Below are 18,497 nucleotides of genomic sequence, written 5' to 3'. Positions count from 1 at the left end.
GCTATGTGCACCAGTGCATACTAGGGTCGTAGTGTAGAGGCAAGGGGGTCAAGGACATCTTCAGTTACATCAGGAGTTTATGACCAGCCTGGGCTAGGCAAGATCATATCTCAAATAAATAAATAAATAAATAAATAAATAAATAAATAAATAATAGCCAGAGTGGTACCTCCCTGTGTCTTAGCTGTCACGAAATAGAGGCAGAAGGGTCAGGAGTTCAAGATCTGCTTCAGCTGTCTAACAAGTTTTGAGACTACCCTGAGTTTCATGAGACCCTGTCTAAAATAAAGTAAAATAATCACAACAACTTGCCTCACCCCAAGAAAGCCAAAATCCTGAAAAGAGAACTAAATGTGTCAGAGAGAGAGAGAGAGAGAGAGAGAGAGAGAGAGAGAGAGAGAAGTATTTAAGATAAGCTATGGTGTGTGTATATGTACACGGCTCTATGTGTGTGTGTGTGTGTGTGTGTGTGTGTGTGTGTGTGTGTGTGTGTGTGTGTGTGTGTGTGTGTGAGTGAGCCTGGGATTGAACCTAGTGCCTCATAACACACTAGATAAACACCCTAACCTTTAGTATTGCTGAGGCTGGTCTTGAACTCACAATATATCCAAGTCAGGACTTGAATTTTTTTTTTTGTTGTTCTTGTGCCTCAGCCTCCTAAAAAGCTCGAAACCCAGGTTAATGCTGTCACATCCTGCTAAACCACAGATTATAGCTGTAAATTTTTCAGATTTAGGGAGAGCTGTGTGTTCAATTTTTCTAATTTCCATTAGATGGCGCCATTGTCAAGTTTCTGTAATTTTTAAAGTTCTGGGATGGAAGGAACCTTTGCCTTTTATTGTCTTGTTTTGACTCTCTCTCTCTCTCTCTCTCTCTCTCTCTCTCTCTCTCCTTTTTTTTTCTGGAGTCACTTGGAAGGATGGGGGGTGGAAAGGATAAGCTAAAGCCATTTAGTCCTGGACTGAAAAGTACCCGGACTGTACGTGAAGACTGCCACATAGGACAGGTTCCTGATTGTCTCCGGTGGAAACGCTGTCAGCTACTCTTTTTTTTTTTTTTTTTTTTTTTTTGGTTTTCGAGACAGGGTTTCTCTGTGCAGCTCTGGCTGTCCTGGAACTCACTCTGTAGACCAGGCTGGCCTCAAACTCAGAGATCCACCTGCCTCTGCCTCCCCAGTGCTGGGATTAAAGGCGTGTACCACCACGCCCGCCAGGCTCTGTCAGCTACTCTTGAGCCATCTAGAATTTGGAGCAAGCGGAGGTCTTTGCTACCTCTTTGTTGGAGTTCTCTACGATCTTTATTTCATAAACCTCATTATTAGAAGATTTTTATCCAAAATGTCACTGGCATAGTGGTAGATGACTGTGAATCCAGCATTTGGGAACAGATATTGGAGGATCCAGAATACAAGACCAACCTAAGCTACATAGAAAGACTTTGGAGGTCTGGAGGCCTGAAGCTTGCTATGTAAGCCACACTGGCCTTGAACTCACACAGGTCCACTTGCCTCTGCGTACTGAGTGCTAGGATTAGGCCCTGCACCACCATGCCCAGCTATATCTCCTTCCTCCCTTCCTCCCTTTTTCCCTCTTTCTTTTCCTTCCTTCCTTCCTTCCTTCCTTCCCTCCCTTCTCTCTCTCTCTCTCTCTCTCTCTCTCTCCCTCTCCCTCTCCCTCTCCCTCTCCCTCTCCCTCTCCCTCTCTCTCTCTCTCTCTCTCTCTTTCTCTTTCTTTCTCTTCAAGATAGGGTTTCTCTGTGTAGCTTGGCTGTTTTGGAACTCTCTCTATAGACCAAACTTGTTAGAAGACAGCTCTTTTCCGGACAGATCACACCAGGCCAGCACAGTTCCACAAAAAGAAATTTTCTTTTTTTTGATGGGGGAGGGGGAAATGAGGAAGAGAAGAAAGGGGGAAAAAAGAGGAAAAGAAGGCAAGGGGTCAGGGCCTCTGTCTTGTATTTGGGCTGTGACATAAATGGCATGTAATGACGCACACAAATGAGGCACATGCCAGGAGGATGGGGCGGTTGCCATGGCAACAGCCGCACAAGGGCCATAGTCCCCTAAGGATGTAGTCATAGCTGGATTCGGAGGCTGACTGTAAAACCGCTTCTTCTTCTTCTCCTTCTCCTTCTCCTTCTCCTTCTCCTTCTCCTTCTCCTTCTCCTTCTCCTTCTCCTTCTCCTTCTCCTTCTCCTTCTCCTTCTCCTTCTCCTCCTCCTCCTCCTCCTCCTCCTCCTCCTCCTCCTCCTTCTTCTTCTTCTTTTCTTTTCTTTTTTAAGATTTATTTATTGCCGGGCGTGGTGGCACATGCCTTTAATCCCAGTACTCGGGAGGCAGAGGCAGGCGGATTTCTGAGTTCGAGGCCAGCCTGGTCTACAAAGTGAGTTCCAGGACAGCCAGGGCTATACAGAGAAACCCTGTCTCAAAAAACCAAAAAAAAAAAAAAAAAAGATTTATTTATTTATTGTAAGTACACTGTAGCCGTCTTCAGACACTCCAGAAGAGGGCATCAGATCTCAGTACAGATCGTTGTGCGCCACCATGTGGATACTAGAATTTGAACTCAGGACCTTCGGAAGAGCAGTCAGTGCTCTTAACTGCTGAGCCATCTCTCCAGCCCTGTAAAACCACTTCTAATGCTAACAAAGCTGTCCTCAAACTCAGGAGATCCACTTGCCTCTGCCTCCTGAATATTGGGGTTAAAGGCGTGAGTCACCATTACCTGACTTGTATTTTTCTTTTCTTTCTTTCTTTCTTTCTTTCTTTCTTTCTTTCTTTCTTTCTTTCTTTCTTTCTTCCTTCCTTCCTTCCTTCCTTCCTTCCTTCCTTCCTTCCTTTCTTTCTTTTTAAAGCTTGTGTCTTTGTTTTAATGTAGAGTGCCTGTAAGTGCACCCCATGCAAACTAGTGCCTTGGGGGCCAGTAGAGGGTGTTGGATGGCCTGGAATTGCAGGCGCTGCATGTAGGTGCTAGGAACCGATAGAAAGCTGCCAGTGCTCTTAACTACCCAGCCAGCTCTCCAGAGCTGATTGTCCTATTCTGGGGTGCCCTTACAAACATATTTCCTGTCCCCCGCCCTCCAGAACTGAAGGTTGAACCTAGAGCCTCAAGAACACCGGGCAAGTCCAGCACCACTACACCCCAATCCCCATTTCAATTTTGATTTGAAACAAGGTCTCAGTATATTACCTACGATTGCTTTGGACTCTGTAGCCCATCAGCCCCGGACTTGGGCTTTCCTGTGTCAGTCACTTGAGTAGCTTGGATCACATGCCTGTATCTACAGCCGTGGCTTAAAACTACATCTTGTTACCTGAAATTCAAGTTTAGGTGAGCATCCTCTATTATATTTTCTAAGACTCTGTATGTTGTAAATATATGCAGTTTGCAACTGTCACCCCAATTCAGTCTCAGAAACTTTCCGTCACCCCAGAAAAGTCCCTTCTTGTCCATTTGCCACCACTCCCAAAGTTTGTTTTGTTTTGTTTTTGTTTGTTTGCTTTGGTTTGTGGGGCTTTGGGAGATGTTTTGTTTTGTTTGTTTGTTTGTTTTGGAAACAGTGCTTCTCTGTGTGGCTCTGGCTGTCCTGGAACTCACTCTGTAGAGCAGGCTGGCCTCAAACTCACAGAGATCCACCTGCCTCTTTCTCCTGAGTGCTACCATGCCCAGCGGAAATATCTCTTCGTAAGTGTCGAGAACTGGCTGTTTCATAATTTAGTTAGTGTTAAATCATTTGCATGTGGAATTTGATTTCATTTTTAAGTAAGGCCAGTGGGGAAGCTGTCCTGGGTGGAGTTTGCCTGTTGGCCTCTGGGTTGCACGGGGGGGGGGGGGGGGGGGGGGGGGGGGTTATTTCAATCTCTTGGTGTTCCTTCCATAGATGTGGCCAGGCTGAGCCTGGTGGCCTAGAACTGAAGGTGGGATCTCTTCCACTTCCAGGCAGAACAGGCAGGAAGGGAGGGGTTGGCGGATATTCAGAAGGGCTGTGTGAGCCCACCATATGCCCATATGCTACTCTGAAAAATGTTGGTCCTTTGTTGTCTGCACAGTCTTAAAGGGCCATATATCCAAAGGAAATATTAGGGATAATGTGCCTAGGACTGTGCTCAGGGGCCAGAGCGTAACCAGCTGTGGGACACCTTTGCTAAAAACCCATTAAGAGTCAAAGCATAGCATAGCAGCCTGGTCTATACAGCAAGTTCCAGGACAGCCAAGACTACACAGAAAGACCCTATCTCAAAAGAAAAAGAAAAAAACAAGTCAAAGCTTTTTTTTTTTTTTTGGTTTTGGTTTTGGTTTTTTGAGACAGGGTTTCTCTGTATAGCCCTGGCTGTCCTGGAACTCACTCTGTAGACCAGGCTGGCCTTGAACTCAGAAATCCACCTGCCTCTGCCTCCCGAGTGCTGGGATTAAAGGTGTGCGCCATCACGCTCAGCTTAAGTCAAAACATTTTGACCAGCGAGTGACCATAAAGATGGCCCCTGCTTATTTGATCTTTATACACTTACTTAATCTGTCTGTCATTTTGCCTGCATGTATGCCCATGGGCCAGGTGTCCTGTAGTCACAAACCCAGGCCGTCTGGGAGAGCAGAAGTGTTTTTAACTGTTGACAGTCTCTCCAGCCCTCCTGCCTCAGTCTCTCAAGTGGTAGGATTATGGACCCACTCCACACAGCTGACTCTTGCTTTTTAATTATCTTTTAAACTTATTGTCCTGTGTATGAATGCATGGAAAGAGTAGACAGGCACGGGTGCCACGGTGTACACGTAGAGAGGTCAGCAGGTAGCTTTGTGGAACTGGTTCTCCATCTCCACTTTTAATTGGATTCTGGGGTAGCATGCAGGTTACCAGGCTCAGACCTCTACCAGCTGAAGCATCTCTCAGACCCCTGGCTTCTGCTTTAAAGCAACAACGGCAGAAATTAACAAACTGGCCATGGTGGTGCACACCTGTGATTCCATCACCGTGGCTCGCGAAGAGGAAGAGGCAGGCAGAGCTCTGTGAGTTTGAGACCAGCCTGGCTAGTTCCGGGACAGCCAGTGAAATCCTGTCTCAAAAATAAAACAAAACAGAAAGAGAAAGAGGGCTGGGGTTAGAAATTTGTCTAAGCTCTGCTCCACAGTTACCTGGCAACAGCCAGGTGTACCTGACTCACTATAAAAGGGGCTGCTTGCCACCTCCTCTCTCTCTCTTCCTTTTCCCTTCTTGCTCTCTGTTCCCTCACCCCTTTCCCCCTTCTCCCCATTCCCCTTCCCCCCTCTCTCCATGTGCTCATGGCAGGCCTCTGTTTCTCTATTCTCTCCCTCCCTCTGCCTTTCTCTGCCTCTACTACCCTCTCAACTCCCCTCCCCATGCCCTAAATAAACTCTATTCTATGCTATCTCATCGGTGAGGCTGGTCCCTCAGGGCAAGGCCAGCCTGGTCTACAGAGTGACAGCCAGGGCTATACAGTGAAACCTTTTTTTGGAAAAAACTCCAAACCAACCAAACAAAACAAAACATGTGTCCATGTGTGCGCCTGTGTGCATCTGTCTATCTATCTGTCCATCAGTGTAGAGGTATGCATGACATAACACACATTCTGGTGTGGTCAGGACAGCTTGCTGGCGTCGGGTCTCTTCTTCCCACCATCCACCATGTGGGTACCAGGAATCAAACTCGGGTCATCAGACTTGGCCACAGCTACTCTTTATCCACTGAGCCATCCTACCTGTTTTTTGTTGTTTTAAGATAGGGTCTTTCTTGCACTCTGTAGTCCTGACTGGACTGGAACTCCTTATGTGGCCCAGTCAAAACCGGGTAATTCTCCTGCCTCAGTGTCAGGAATTCTGGGGTTATAGGTACTTCCGTGCCAGGCCATGCTGGACTCGTGTTTCTAAAGACCCAGACACACTCCTTAGAGGCCCAGGCCTCTCCAACCACCCTGGCGCCTGGAGTGGGTTTGCAGGGAACCAAGAGAAGGGAAAAATCCTGGAGCTAGCTCCCTTCCCTGTGATTTATCACTATGGAAACGGGAGCTCTTTTCCGCTGTCCCTGCCGCTGCTGCTGGGGACGCATTGTTGATGCCACTGCAGCACAGGTCACAGTTCCTTCCTCTTTCCTGCTGCAGAAATGCCACAGTAACCTACGTGGCCTCAGCATGGCCACTCACACCTGAAGGACCCGGCCAGGCTTGGGAAAAACAACCGGGCTGGATTCCCCTGGGCTCCAGGGACCTTCTGGGTCAGCGCAGACCTGAACAATGCTGGCTCAGAACAATACAGCCTCGGTGGCCCAGCCTTCTCCTTCCTTCAGGGACCTCTGGAGTCAGGGGATTAAAAATGGATCTACAGTTCTCAGGTAGCCGAGGACTGAAATGTCAAGGCCCTTTGTAGAGTCAAAGGCTCACTGTGGGTGCTATTGGCTTAGGAGACCCCAGTAGGAATCTGTCCTCCAATTAAAGCTGCAGATGAGGTTCTTCATATACCTATGCCAGATTTGGGACAAAAGGTCACTGGGCCAGAACAAAGAGGATCCCAGAGACAATGAAGGAAGCCCCTTAGTTAGAATATTTCAACCCTCTGCCAGGCCTGGCAGTCACTGACTACTCACATCACCAGGTCCTAAAGAGTACTGGGACAATGCTAGCTAGCCCCTGGTGGGAAGGCCTTCAGCACAGCTTACTTCGCCTCTCCTGGCAAAGAGGATGTTCCTCTGAGTGTGCAGGGACCAGTGGATGCAGGGGACTTTCACACTGTGCTCCAAAGCCTGAAGGGTCTCACAAAGCCCTACCGAGCTGAAGGCCAGCTGAAGGCCGTGGGAGTCCCCAGATGCTGTGATACCCCAACAACACTGGCCTCAGCACTTACATCCCCCAAGGATAGGAGACTGCCTCCCTCCCCTTTAAAAAGAGGATATTTTAAACAGAGACAATAAAATATTCATGTTTATGTGCAAGTGAGCAGTACAGAGGAACTAAGCCTTTAGTCCTGGTTCCTCAGCAGTAATATTCAGTATAGGCGGTCACGGTAGCACATGCTTGCAGAGGCAGAAGGAGGAAGACTGGCATGAACTCAAGGCCAGCCGGCCCCACACAGTACCCTGTCTTAAACACCACAAGGTAGGCATTCCTGTGGATTCCATCCACAGACCAGACTCCAGCTGGTGTTACTGGTATTCTTTGTGTCTGTCTGTGTTGCTTTGTTACCTGTGTAGATTTGGGTACCAGAAAACCAGGCAATACCCTGCATAAGGCTCAGTGAAATGGTTTGGAGTGGAAACGCTGTCTGTGGAACCTGGCAACTGGAATTTGATTCCCATAATGCACGTGTAGGTAGAAGGAGGGAATTATCTCCACAAAGTTGTCCTCGACCTCTGCATTCCTGATGTGGCATTCATATGCCCGAACGTCACGTGCACACAGGCTAAAAGCAAATTTATTTTATATATTTTTGAGACAGGGTCTCACCATGTAGCCTTGGGAGGCCTAGAACCTGCTATGGAGAACACACTGGCCTTGAACTCACAGAGATTCACACAGCTCAGGCTCCTGAGTACTGGGATCAAAGGTATTTGCCATCATACCTGGCTGATAATACTTTTTTATTAAAAAAAAAAATTGTAGGCTGGTGAGATGGCTCAGTGGGTAAGAGCACTGACTGCTCTTCTGAAGGTCCTGAGTTCAAGTCCCAGCAACCACATGGTGGCTCACAACCACCAGTAATGAGATCTGACGCCTTCTTCTGATACATCAGAAGACAGTGCACTTATGTATAATAATAAATAAATCTTTGGGCCTGAGCGAGCGGGGCCGACTGGAGCAAGCAGAGCTGACCAGAGCAAGCAGAGGTCCTAAATTCAATTCCCAACAACCACTTGAAGGCTCACAACCATCTGTACAGCTACAATGTACTCATATACATAAAATAAATAAATAAATATATATATTTTTAAAAGTCCTGAAGGGGAAAAGCCACTGAACCATTCCAAAGCACAAGTCTCTCACCTGTCCCTGGGGAATCACCCCAGTCCTCCTGGCTCCCAGTCCTAACATCTGCTGCTATTATTATGGGCTGTGTATCTCCCAGATCCAAGCTGCTCAGGACCCAAAAACTTTAGATTTTCCAATTTAATTTTTCAGATTTTGGATTATTATTTCATGTATGATATATACAGATGAGATGTTGTCAAGACAGGACTAACGTCATTCATTCACTCTATAGCTTATATACTTAACCCAAAGATAATTTTATACCATATCTTAAGTACTTTTGTGCAGGGAACAAAGATTTGCATTGTGGATTCCATTCCATGGAAAAGGAGTTTCCAATTTTGGAGCATTTTGGGTTTCTACATTCTGGATTAGGGGTGCTCAACCTGTGGTCTATCCTCTCTCTGCAGGTTTATTTTTGATGTTTCAAAGATGTTTCACAAATTGGATCATATCTGGGGTGAGAGATTAGCTTTCTTTGTTTGGTTGGTTTTGTTTTTTTCTCCAAATAATCCCTGGAAATTCACCCAAGTTGTGTGTTTCTAAACTCAGTCGCTTTTCGTCATAGATTCACATCTTGTAGTCTGGGTGTACTGACATGGCAAATCTTTGTTCCCTGAACAAAAGTTCTTAAGATACGGTATAAAAGTATCTTTTGGTTAAGTATATAAGCTATAGAGTGAATGAATGACGTCATTTACCCTCCGAGGAGCATTTACTTCCTCGAGAAATCTGAAATTGAACATCTCCTTGCCGAGACTATCCATATATAGTGTGTGTGCATGTGGGCACGTGCGCGCACGCGTGCAGTGGAGCACACATGTCAGTGTAAGTATGTGCCACAGTGAGAGAGGAGGTTAGAGTCTGTATCCCTTTTTCATCTTTAGCTGGGGTTCGGGGAATTGAATTCAGGAAACCAGGGTGACATCTTTGGTCATCAAGAGCTTCAAACCTCCCAGCCATCTCTTGCTCTCTCTGCTTTGTTTTGGTTTGGTTTTGAGATCTCCATAGATCAGGCTGTCTTGAATTCACAGAGATCGTCCTGCCTCTACCTCCAGAGTGCTGGAATTAAAGGTGTGCGTCACCAAGCCTGACCCTCTCAGCTATCTCAACTGGTCCATTTTTGTTTTTTGGTTTTTTTTTAATTAAAAAAGCCTTAACTGTGTGTGTGTGTGTGTATGTGTGTGCACACGCACACATGTTCACACCAGTAGACAGGGTAAGAGGACGCCTTGTTTGAGTTTGTTTTATTCATCATGTGGGTCCCAGGGGTCGAACACAGGTTCTTAGTCTTGGCAGCAGGTGCCTTTACCCACTGAGCCGTCCTGCCAGCCCCATCGACTGTTCTGTTTTTAAAGACCTCTAATTGAGTAAGCACTGAACATCTGGGAGGTTCCTCCCTAAGACCTGGTACATATTTCCACAACAGTTTTAGCCCTGCTCGTGTGGCTCCTGGCTTGGTCCTGAGTCACATGACTCCCACTTCTGTCCACAAGCAACTTTCCTGTGCCTATTCTCAAACCCCAACTTGGCTGCCCTTTAAAAAAAAAAAGTTTCTTAATGTATCTATTTATTTTGATTGTGTTTAATCGGGTAATGAAACTGTGAAGAAACAGGATGTTCGAGACAGCTGTATAGAACGGAGTGAAGAATTGCATCCGAGAGTAACCCCGGGAGCTAAGTATTTCATATTTAGTGTGTTTGGGCATTTTCAGACTTTGACTCCTTCAGCTATGTTCTAGGCCAATGTTTTCTCTAGTGTGTGGCATTTCAAGATGTCTGAAATGATTTTCTTCTCCGGGCCCACAAAGGATTCAGGGCTAGAGTCAGACAGCGGGAGTTCCAACTAACTCCACCGTCCAAGACGGTCAATTGTGGGTCAACGGTGGGTGCTCTGGCCAAGAGCACTGGTCTCTCTGAGAGGTTCCGGGAGGCAGGAGTTTGAGGCAAGGGGATTGAGCTTTGGAGAGGGGGGTGTGGTTCAGGTAGTTCAAGATCCTGAGATGGGCTCTTGACCCTAAGTTTAACATCACAGAGAGAGAAGCAACAGCATTTGGGGAGGTTTCTTGGAGCCCCCACTGCCAAAGTGGCATCTCACCTTCCTTTCAGGGCGTAAGCCCGCAGCCAGGAGACAGGGAAAGGGAGTGGGAGCAGGGCATAGCACCAACACCATCTTTGGTTTTGGGGTTTTGTTTTGTTTTGTTTTGTTTTGTTTTGTTTTGTTTTGTTTTGTTTTGTTTTGTTTTGTTGGTTTTTTCAAGACAGGGTTTCTCTGTATAGCCCTGGCTGTCCTGGAACTCCCTTTGTAGACCAGGCTGGCCTCGAACTCAGAAATCTGCCTGCCTCTGCCTCCCGAGTACTGGGATTAAAAGTGTGTGCCACCATACCGGAGGAGACATTTTTTTCACCATCTTTGATAGTAACTCACTTCCTGAGTAAGAGATGTTCCCTGGCACTAGGGACACACGGTGTCTCGGGGCACTTGTTGGTATCTGTGAGAAGAGATGTCTGTACACTAAGCAGGGAGAAAGGAGAGGGAAGGAAGGAGGGAGGGGAGGGGAACGAGGGGGGAGGGAAGAAAGGAAGGAAAGGAATAAAGGTAACAATAATGCTCCACGTGGGTATGGTGGTGCACACCTGTAAAGCTCACACACTCTCTCTTTCTCTCTCTCTCTCTTTCTCTCTCTCTCTCTCTCTCTCTGTCTCTGTCTCTGTCTCTGTCTCTCTCTCTCTCTTTCAAGACAGGGTTTCTCTGTATAACTTTGGCTGTCCTGGAACTCACTCTGTAGACCAGGCTGGCCTCGAATTCAGAAATCTGCCTGCCTCTGCCTCCCGAGCACTGGGATTAAAGGCGTGTGCCGCCACGCCCGGCTCTCACATTCCTGAAGAGGCAGAATGATTCAGAATGTCTGCGGCCAGCAAGGGCTATATATCTAGACCATGTCTCAATAACTAAATGTTAGTTACTATGTGTGAAACACAAGGTCCATAGTAGTCTTGTGTTAAAGGGTAATTCTCAAAAGTCACAACCTCAAACACACACGAAATAAATAATTATCATATATTTTCTTTTCTTACCAACTGATGCCATCAGTGAGATTCTCTCCCTGCCTGAAAGAATCAGAATCAGAAACACACACACACACACACACACACACACACACACATACACACACACACACACACACACACACATACATACACATACACACACACATACACACACACATACACACATACACACACATACATACATACATACACACACATACACACACATACATACACATACACACACACATACACACATACACACACATACATACATACACACACATACACACACATACACACATACACACACATACACACATACATACATACACACACACACACACACACACACACAATCCTAGCACTGGCTAGACTGAGGTAGGAGAATTACCATAACTTCAAAGCTATCCTGAGCTACACAGGGAGTTTTGGGTTTACCTGGGCTACAGAATGAGACCCTATCTCAGAAACAAAACAACAAGCTAATATATATATGCATGTATGATTAGCCAGATGATAGACCAACAGACTAGTTCATCTGGAGATATATATTTTCCATGAAAGACATTGAAATGACTGTGCTAATGGATGCCAAGTCATCCCGTGTGAGTAGGACAGTACTAAGCTGCACCATCCTCATCCCATGTAAGTCATGGTTTCCTGGATGTCAGTCATCCGTGTCACCGCCAGAATTCTACAATCTAGGGAGACAACGTATTCAAAGACGAGTGAAAGGCACAGATAATCTATAGACTCAGTCTTTGACTGAGCACTCAAGGGCTGGTGAGAGGGCTCCGTTGGAAGTGACGGCTCTGTGGGAAGGCGCTTTGCCACCAACACCAACAATCTGAGTTCAGTCCCCAGGCCCTACACGGTGGGAAAGAACCAACTCTTTCAGGTCGACCTCTGACCTCGACATATACATTGTACCTGGCTAGTGCATGTCCCCCTGTACTAAGTACTTGACAACGCCCAGCTTTTATTGGAGACAACCAAGAATGTTGTTGATCTACTAAATTTTTTTTCACGACTTTTTCTGATACTTCTTAATTTGACATAACGTTAAGTCAAAAGGATAACCTGTGAAATTGCCTAGCTCTCCGAAGACCTCTCCCCTATCCCTTCTTTCTGTGTCTCTCACTCTCTCTGTCTGTCTCTCTCTGACAGTCTCATGCAGTCTGGGCTAGCCTAGAGTTAACATAAATGAAAGATGACCTTGAACTTCTGATCCTCTCACTCAGACTCCCGAGTACTGGAATTAACAGCATAAACTCCATTTGTTTCGTGATCAAACCTAGGGCTTCAAGAATAAATTCCTGGCTTCCCTTGATGACTTCTTTCCCATGCTGACCTTGTAAAGAACAATCTTTCATGCAGTGAGCTGGGGCATGAGGAAGACGTGGGTCCAGGAGCTTGGCTCCTTTCCAAGCTCCTAAGATGGAGGAAGATAAATCTTCGGACTCTAAGTGGCAAGCAGATATGTAATGTAGGTTATTTATAGATCCACTTTAAAAGTGAAGCTATCTCCCCTGCCTGTTTGCAGCCCCACATCATACTTGACACAAAAGACCAGGAAATTCTTCGGCCGTGTGCACACAGAGTCTGAGATCTCCACCCTTCCTCCATGAAGCATCTGAATGGTGCACTGACACAGTAAGAATGACTACAGATTCAGAACTAAAATGACCCAGCAAAGTGGCTGTGCTCAGAGGATGAAGGGCCAGGGTCCAGGGTCCACTGTGCACAAGGTTTCCAAACTGTCCCCTGCACTTCCTCAACCTGTGAGAGTCCATTGTAAATATGTAGCCTGTGCTGGGTGATTTAGGCAGCTTCGGGGCAGGGATGGTTGCTTTTTGGGTTGACTGAAGCAACATGTCGTTGTCAATCAGGAGAGAGCGGTGCAGCCTTTGCTAAAGGTCATGGTGGAAGGATGTGAGAAGGAGCGGGTCATGTTTTCTGAGGAGATCTTGTAGAGAGCCGTCAGATCTGTGATTCTTTTTCTCCTTTCTGGCACTGAGAATCAAACCCAGGACCTTGGGTACACTGGGCAGACACTCTATACCTGAGCCGCAGCAGTGAGTCTTCCATAAGTTGGCATGGAGGTACATGCTTGCAATCCCAGCACTTAGAAGGCTGAGGCAGGAGGGTTGCTGTGAGACTGAGTCCAACCTGGACTACATGAGATCACCTCACAAACAAAACAACAACAGCAAAAATTCTTCATGTGAGCCATCAAAAAATATGTTGAATGGGACACAGACACAGGCTAGGCAGGCTGGGAGCAAGCCCCAAGGCTCTTCCTGTCTGATGTATAACAGTTTCCTTTGATTGAGCTGTTCTTCTATCTGGCAGGGAAGCTCCTTAAGCAGGAAGGTAAACAGGCACAAAACAGCTCAGGAAGTCCCTGAAACTGAGCAGATTTACTTGTCAGAATAAACAATGAAGACTGCTGAGAGTCACTCTCAGACAAGACAAGCTTCAGTGAACACTTGAAACCAGAGTAGCTGCCTAGAGCTGCCAGAAACCAGTCAAACTGCCTAGAAAAGGTTTAGACCAACCAAGTCACTTGGAAAGGGCAGTCTCCAGCCTGGTGAACCACCTGTAGGCTGTGCACTGTGCTATAGGTTCCAAGCTTTTGTGAGCGGTCACCCATCCTGGGTTGGGCTTTGATCATGTAGTTGTCTTGGAGTCATTTCTGCTCTTTTAAGTAACCCATACTCCTGTGAGTAAGCCCAGTAAAACCCATGGTTCACCAAGGTGGACTTTGGTCTGTTGTGGGCTCCCTATTTGGAGCGAATAGATGTGTGTGTGTGTGTGTGTGTGTGTGTGTGTGTGTGTGTGTGTGTATGTATCAAGACTCCCCAGAAGAAGTCTTGTCACACAACATGTCTCTGCCTCCCTAGCTCTGCTTCTTCTTCTTCTTCTTCTTTTTTTTTTTTTTTTTTTTCAGGAGACAGGGTTTCTCTCTATAGCCCTGGCTGTCTGGAACTCACTCTGTAGACTAGGCTGTCCTCGAACTCAGAAATCTGCCTGCCTCTGCCTCCCAAGTGCTAGGATTAAAGGAGTGCACCACCACTGCCCGGCTTTCTTGATATTTTAATGGACCGTTTTTTCCCCCTTGAATTCTCAGAGCTGTTTGCAGAAATGGGGCTACATTTATAGAAGGGCAGCATAAAGCCGACCATTACTCTGCACCCTGACTTCTTGAATTCTGCTTTCTTCTTTTCTTCAGTCCTTATCACAGTCCAGCCATCTAGGTTTTAGAAGTGGTTTCCAGCTTTTCCTGAGCCATTAGCAAGACACTAGCCACTGCTAAGTGTGTGATGTGTAGAGATAGGGTCTCCCGAATGTCAAGCCGGTCTCAAAAGTGCCAAGCATCAGAGGGTGGTTTTCAACTCCTGATCCTCCTGCCTTAAGTAAACGCTGCAGATTTGGGACTTAGTCCCTATGGACAAGCAGCTGCTGGGAAGGAAAACTCTTCAGGCTTCTCAAGCCCTACCCTCCTGAGGCCAAAAGGCTCAAAGCCAGAAGCTTGGAGAGACTCTGAGCTCATGGTTTGGTTTCTTTTCTTTTCTTTTTTTTCTTTCTTTTTTCCTTCTTCCTTCCTCTCTTCCTCTTTTTTTTTAAACTTTTCACCTCCTTCCTTTCTTTCCTCTCCCAGCAGGGCACCTAGGTCCTTGTATCTTCCATGTAAGGGCCTCCTCTGAACCTGAACCTCTCCCCGACCTTGTCATGGAGGGCTTGAGGGAAGGTGTGGCTAGAGAACAGAATCAGTATTTGTCAGCTTGCCTTTCTCAGTAGATTTAGCATTTGCTCAGAAGCCAACTTAAACATCTGGATCAAAACCAGGTGATAAGCTAGAGACTGCCCGTCCCTTCGACCAGAGTTACTGTTTGTACCCAAGGTTCCTCTGGCTGACCTCTAGATAACCGCAGCCATTTTCTCCAGAGCTGTTCCTGGCAGGGTAAACTGTTCCCTAAACTTGAGATAAACCAATTAGAGGTTTCCTCTTATTTTACCAAATTTGTCTCACTTTATATGAGACAGAAAGGAGAGAAAGAGACAGAGACAGAGAGAGACAGGGAGAGAGAGAGAGAGAGAGAGAGAGAGAGAGAGAGGAGGCAGAGAACAAAAACCTGAGTTGGTTTGATTGCTAATAGCTTCACGGTTGCTATGGTAGCAAGAGCAGCCTCCATCTACTGCATTTAAGCATCAGGGTGGGAAATAGTTCAGTGGTCAATGTTGGAGCCACAGGGGACACTCAAATAACGAGAAAAGACCACCAAAGTCAGAAATAAACCAAAACCAGCTTTATTCACTGAGGGAAAATGCTAACCAGTTAGGGTCGAGGCCAGATTCAGAGCTGACAGCAACGACCCTGAAAAAGCAGGAACGAGTCTCCCTTTGAATTATAAAATCACAAGCAGATGTTCAGGGGACAATAAAGAAGAAATTCATAGCTGGTTAGTCCTAGAATGGGACTTTTTACAATATGATGTGCCTTTTTACAATATAGGCCCAAGGCTACTCTAGGGCATCGGTCTTATCTTGACTTTTATGGGGTTAGCGCAGGCCAGGTGGTTTTACTATAAGTGAGAAGAGTATATATGGCCTGACAGTTCGTAGTAAAATGGGGGCGGCAGCAGATGCTTGGAGTTACTCTGGGCTCTTCATTCCCTCCTCTGAGCGGTAACTGAAGCAAACCCTTGACCCACTCTGATCATCCTCTGAGACAAGCACCAAGGGAGAATACTGAGACCTGAGCACCATGAGCTTAATGCTAGAGAGTCTACCTTGGATAAGGTGAATCAAAGTATTAACATCAGAAAAAGTACCCGTACCGGTCCAGCTATGGCCGATATCAACATAGTTAACCTGGGGGCAGGGGACCAACTGAAAAGTCTATGAAACCAAAGTATGATTGCTGCCTTTCTTGTCTCTCAGTGAGGCTTGTTTTTAGCTCTTGTAGAGCATATTTTGATAACACCCAAATGGTTGATATAGAAACAGCATGATTCACCAAGGCCGAACATAGGCCTCCCGCCCCCATCTTTTAGGAGCAGTAAGTTTGATCCTTTTCTGGTTTGGAGTCTACCTGTTGTTTGAGATATGAGGTTGCCGCCTGAAGGCAGAGAGGTGATGGTAATTGGTTTGGCTGGTGATTAAAGCTCCCAGGGCAGTAGAGCCAGCTGTGCCCCGTCCCACCAGCACGGGGGGGGGGGGGGGGGGGGGGCAAGGATAGGAGCTGCTCTTGTATGTCGGAGCCTCAAGGGGGTGCCACTCAATATTCTGTCCCCTTGGGGCCTTCATAATAGCAAACCTGTGGGATAGATAATCTGTACTAAAATACAAAGTTCGGGCTATTATTACTGATGAAGAGACCAGGAGATAGACACTGGTATGGTCCAGTGGTGCAGGCAAACCAAGATCCCCGAGGGGCAGCTAACTGGTGGGAGTTGCTTAAGCTGTGGGAGTTGCAGGATTCCTGGACTAATATACATCAGGGCTTCTACCTGTCAATGACTAAGGGGTCTTATTTAAGGGGTGGTTATGGGAGTGAAAGTGAGTGGCATTCCCCTGGATGTCCCCCAGAATAAGGGGGTCTCCCAGGGACAGGTTGTCCCATCAGTCAGGGACACTGACTTTGAAAGTTTTGCCTTTTGAAAGGATGGGTTATCCAGGAGGCCTAACCCTATGTAAAAAGGCAGTTTAGGGTTCAGACACAGCCAGCAATCAGCCCCGAGGTTAGCACTGGTAGAATTAAGGAGAGAATAGGTAGCCGGTGCCATGTGAAGGAGATGAGTTAGATCTAATGTGTTGGCTTGGCTTGGAGAAGCAGCACTGCTTGTCATTGGAACCAGTTGCATGTAAGGGACAGGAGCTTTGACCTGGGAGCAATGTCATCCCATGGTCAACACCCTTCTCTATAATCTGCATGCCCATGTTATTCCTGCATCCCAGACACCATAAGTCCGTGGCTGCTTCCATGCTTTAACCAGGATTATAATAGGGTTACAAGTCTGGGGCTGAGTGCAGGAATTATTAACAGAGGTTGAAATTGTTAGGTGGTGGTGGTGGTGGGGTCTCGGTTAACCCCCCAAGCAGAGTCCTAAGTTTCACATCCCTAGGATGGGCACCAATACTGGTTTTGTTAAATGTTCCTTTTTTTGGTTTTTTTTTTTTTTTGGTTTGTTTGTTAAATGTTCCTTTTTTGTTTGTTTGTTAAATGTTCCTTTTTTGTTTTTTGTTTTGTTTGTTTGTTTGTTAAATGTTCTTTTTTTGTTTTTTGTTTGTTAAATTTTCCCTTTTTGTTTGTTTGTTAAATGTTCCTTTTTTTGTTTGTTTGTTAAATGTTCCTTTGTTTGTTTGTTAAATGTTCCTTTTTTGTTTGTTTGTTTGTTTGTTAGTTAAATGTTCCCTTTTTTTGTTTGTTTGTTAAATGTTCCTTTTTTGTTTGTTTGTTAAATGTTCCTTGTTTGTTTGTTTGTTTGTTTGTTAAATGTTCCCTTTTTTTTGGTTTGTTTGTTAAATGTTCCTTTTTTGTTTGTTTGTTTGTTAAATGTTCCTTTTTTGTTTGTTTGTTTGTTAAATGTTCCTTTTTTGTTTGTTTGTTTGTTAAATGTTCCTTTTTTGTTTTGTTTTGGTTTTTTGTTTGTTTGTTTGTTAAATGTTAAATGGTTTTAAAGGTCTGATCCTCCTGACTCCACAAGAGCTGAGATTGCACGGGTGAACCGCCACGCCAGTTTGCAGGATGTTTTGGATGGAACGCAGGACGCTGTGCATGCTAGGGGTTTCGAGTTTTTTGTTTTGTTTGTTAAATGTTCCTTTTTTTGTTTGTTTTTTGTTAAATGTTCCTTTTTTTGTTTTGTTTTGGTTTTTTTTGTTTGTTTGTTAAATGTTCCTTTTTTTGTTTGTTTGTTAAATGTTCCTTTTTTGTTTGTTTGTTTGTTTGTTTGCCAATACTGGTTTTGGTCACTGCAGTTGGTACTAGTGGCTGAGGGACAAGCATAATAATTTTTCCCTTGAAACCTCTGTGAAAAACATTTAGCTGTTGAGGGGGCTTCACGCTCAGGAGAGCTCCTCCTCATGATTTCGGGTGCTCTACACAGTCAGAGAAACTTCTCTAGTAACGAACTATAGAAATGATCCCTGAAAGTATAGTCTTGGAGCTTTACATTCTTCTTTAAAAGGTTCACCTTAGGCTGTGCGGTGGTGGCGCACGCCTTTGATCCCAGCACTTGGGAGGCAGAGGCAGGCAGATTTCTGAGTTTGAGGCCAGCCTGGTCTACAGAGTGAGTTCTAGGATAGCCAGGGCTACACAGAGAAACCCTGTCTTGAAAAAAAAAAAGTTCACTTTAGCTAGGAGTAGCCGTGATGACGTCACAGTTGGCCATAAGAGACACGGTCGGTCTTTAAAACCGGAGGGGCCTTAGGGTATGTTTGGACTACCTCAGATAATAAGGCGCCCTGTCCA

General features: G+C 45.8%; 1 pseudogene; it reads right to left on the bottom strand.

The window, feature by feature from the left end:
* Positions 1–18,027: 18,027 nt before the first annotated feature.
* Gm51950 lies at positions 18,028–18,188 on the bottom strand (annotated as a pseudogene).
* Positions 18,189–18,497: the final 309 nt, after the last annotated feature.

Source organism: Mus musculus, chromosome 11 (genome assembly GCF_000001635.26).
Source record: "Mus musculus strain C57BL/6J chromosome 11, GRCm38.p6 C57BL/6J".
NCBI classification, from domain to species: Eukaryota; Metazoa; Chordata; class Mammalia; order Rodentia; family Muridae; genus Mus; species Mus musculus.
The sequence above is the reverse complement of the archived record's forward strand: the minus strand, read 5'-3'. Positions and strand labels throughout refer to the sequence as shown.